Genomic DNA, 4,075 nt, shown 5'->3' on the forward strand with positions numbered 1-4,075 from the left:
TCTCCTTGCACATGGAAACTTCGCAGAGGGTCCCAGGCACCCTCTTTTGTGACAGAAGAAGGCTACTTGTTGGGGGAGCTGCCATTGTTAGCAGAACATTTCTGTGACTGGCCCAAATTCATCCCCACAGTTTCAATGGTGAGTGGAGATGCAAATCTGGATCTTCACAGTTTTACAGCAACACTTAAGCTACTCATCCCACTAGCTCAATTCCACTCCTGCATGTATAATATGCCCTCCACCCGTACCCTGGGACATAATATCAATGCTGTGTTTTCTTTTGTTTCCACAAAGCATCTGTCGGTGACTTTACTGACTCTGCTAAACTGTGGCACATGCTCTTCCCATTTTTCTTTTTATCCTTTGGCACCATTTCCTGTATTATTCCTAGTGCAATATCTTAATCTATTTTGTTTAAGAGCTATTTGGCAAGAGTTGCAGCGACCAGTTCCAGAAAGATTTCGACACCTTTACTACACAGTATCTTTTAAGGGGAAAAGAGGTAAAAGCATAACAGAAAATGACAGAACATATGGGAAAGGAAAGAAGATCCGATCAATGCTAGCAACTCAGTGGTGAGAAGAAAGAGTAAGTTCCTTTAAGAATTTATTGACAGACATCTTTCCCCCACCCCAAATTCCCTAGATTGCAGTAAATTTTATAGGATGCATTTATTTTAACTCATTAATTAGCCAGAAAGCAATAAATATCCATTTGACTAGCTGCTTTTAAATATTCACTGGAGTTTCTGCAGACCCAGGTGTCTATGGTGTGTGTACAATTCTCTTCTAGGAATAATTCCAAATGCTGTTTTTTCCACTTTATATTTAACTTGTTTTAATAATATATTTAATTTATTTTAAATAAATAAGGTTTTTCGCTTATAATCCCTAAATCGTTTGAAGGACTTCTGCACAAATCTGCCTGCAGCATAAAATGCTGTGTTATACCTACCCCCGCTTTCTGAAGGAAGTTGGATAAAAACCGGAGACAGGGCCTTTCCTGAGGTGGCACCTTGATTAAGCCATGCCCCCTACACGATAATACAGTTGGTGCTTGTTTGGTTAACTTTTACTTGAGAGCCAGTTTGGTATAGTGGTTAAGAGAAGCAGGACTCTAATCTGTAAAACTGAGTTTGGTTCCCCACTCCTCCACTTGAAGCCATTTGGGAGATCTTGGGTCACTCACAGCTCTCTCAGAGCTCTCTCCACCCCACCCACCTCACAGGGTGATTGTCGTGAAGATAATAATAACATACTTTGTAAACTGCTCTGTGTGTGGCATTAAGTTGTCCTGAAGGGTGGTATATAAATCAAATGTTATTATATTATTATTTTAGGCATTGCATGAAAACTCCATTATTTACTGAGGTATTGGGCTGAATTGTGTTTGTGTGCTTAATTTCACACCTGTGCTTTTGTGTTTTATTTTCTACTTTTACTTGTTCTTTTTATTGCTATGGAACCTGTTTTCATGCTGTGTTATTATTGTTAGGAGGAGCCATTTCAATATAGAGTGGCCAATACATATTCCAGTCAATGAATAATGGAGATACACTACTTGTCAGTTTTCAACTTACGGAGACTAGGAAAGTCTCCATTTTTATTATGCTGAAAAACCATTTGTGATTGCTTTAACAAAATCCCTTAGCTGTAGATATTGAGCGCAGAATGTAAGCTCTGGTCTACTTGGAGGAAAAGAGAAGAGTTGTCAAATGTCCAGTATTTCACTTTTCTGACCGGTTAATTATCCAGTTGTTGCCCACAAACCTGTAACCTGTAACCATCTGCCCTGGTTTCATTGCCTGTTTCTATCAAGGGGGTGCCGGAATTTTCAAATCTAATCCTGAGATTCATGTTTTAGGAGGAGCTATTGATGCATTATTATGTTGTAGTTCTATTTCTGTTTTTGTGTGCAAAACACAAATGTACAGGGACTTAGTATTCCCACAGCCTTAAAATTACAAAACCCATGATGCAGTGTAAAGAAAATTAAAACACATATACGTGGGGAGCTTTAACTGAAGGGAGTCTGGGTATATTGAAGGCAAATTCAATCAGCTGAAACTTGATTTCTCCAGAAATCTGGTGCTCTTGACCCTGCTTAAGTCAATGCAATTTTTTCTTGCTGTTTTCAATTACTCTCTTTTTTGCCTTTAAGATACTTTTCAGTGAAATCAAGTATTCCTGCTTTTGCATATCTTTTTTGTTTTGTTTTTTATCGAAGGGCAGGCTGCATCATGCAGAAAACTTCAAAGAGGCAAGTTAGTTGTTAATGAGGGAAGTTTTCAATCCATTAACCTTCTTTTCCCTTCAATTATATACTAGTAACCTCCTGCCTGTTACAGGCTTTCAGGATTTATTTATTAATTTTGGCTCCAACACTTCTTTCGAAAGTTGGTTTCTCGAAGCATTTGTGCAAAAAAAAAAAATCCGTCTGCATCTGCTTTGCCTGCAATCATGAAGTGAAGTTTAAAAATTCTCAGTTTCCAAGCGTGCGTATTTGATTTCTGCTCCCACTTGAGTGGATCTATAAGTCAGATGCAGTGATGGATCAGCTATCAATATCAAAATCTAAGGCAGCTCTTTGGTATTAACTAATCAAATTTGACCATTCAAGATCTCCCTACCTAGCCAGAATTTCTCATTACAACCTCAGAGTCTCTTTCACTGCTCTGCGCTTCCAGATGACGCAGGCAGCTCTTTCAGCAGGGCGTTATTCTCACACCCCTATGGAACATCGCACCTGCATTTGTGGATTACCTACAGTGGAGAACCCTTCCCACTACTTACTTTATTGTCCATTATATAGTGTACCCAGAGCTAAATTTTTGGCCAGAATCCTACCAGTGACAAACACATACTCTGAAATCGAGAAGACTGTGTTTTTGTTATCTGACACTGATAACCATGTGTCCTATAGAGTCTCTCAGTTCGCACTCTCAGCCAAAAAGATAAGATCTAAGGTGGTACTGAATGAGGCTGCTTTGCGATCCCTGGGATAGTTTGGCATACTGTATTGTTTTAATTAATTTTAGTAACTTATATAAACTGTAATAAGGGACTTAATTGTTTATTAGTCAATGTTTGGTGAATTGTGATGGCCTATGGCTATAGACAATAAACTCTTTTGATCTTGGTCTTTGATTTCTGGATGCAGTAAAAAAATTTTTTTTAAAAAAAGCCTAGCCAGAGATGATGTAGGAAATTCTGGAAGTTTTGCATCCCAAGGTAGGTAGGAATGTTTCTGAGATTTCGCTTATATGAATTTCCCAATAAACTTTTGAGTTCTGAATTAACTGCTATTGTTTCTGGACTGGGATTGTTAAACTGGATGTTCCCCCTTGTTCCAAATTTTGTCCAGAATGCTCTGTGTGTGCCATAATCATAACAATAGCATTCAATTTATATACCACCCTTCAGGACAATTTAAGACCCACTCAGAGTGGTTTACAAAGTGTGTTATTATTATCCTCATGAAAATCACCCTGTGAGGTGGGTGGGGCTGAGAGAGCTCTGGAAGAGCTGTGACTGACCCAAGGTCTGGCTTCAAGTAGAGGAGCAAGGATTCAAACTCATTTCTCCAGATTAGAGTCCTGCCGCTCTTAACCACTACACCATGGAATCCAGTCCTCTTGATCGACGCCCATCTTTAAATTACTGGTGTGTTCAGGTGCGCTGATACAGCACTGCAAAGAGGGGATGAGATGATATATAGACTCATCTCAAGATTTTCCCGGGTCTGGAATTTAACCAGAGTGCAGGATCATGGATGATCATCAGAGAAACACTGCAATGGCCTTCTACAGCAAGCCAGATTCAAATGAGAAGCCGTTCAGTCCTTCTCTTGATACAGACCCAGAAGCAGGGCTGGCCCTGGTTAGCACTTGGATGGGAGACTTCCAAGGAAGCCCAGGGTCACTTGTCCAAAGTCCAGAGGCAGGCATTGTCAACAAAGTCAAGAAACAGGCAATGGCAAACCACCTCTGTTCATCTCTTGTTTCAAAAACCCTACGGGGTTGCCATCAGTCAGCTGTGAATTGATGCCACTGTCCATCACCATTATTAAGGAAGAG

This window comes from Eublepharis macularius, chromosome 13, assembly GCF_028583425.1.
Source record: "Eublepharis macularius isolate TG4126 chromosome 13, MPM_Emac_v1.0, whole genome shotgun sequence".
Lineage (NCBI taxonomy): Eukaryota > Metazoa > Chordata > Lepidosauria > Squamata > Eublepharidae > Eublepharis > Eublepharis macularius.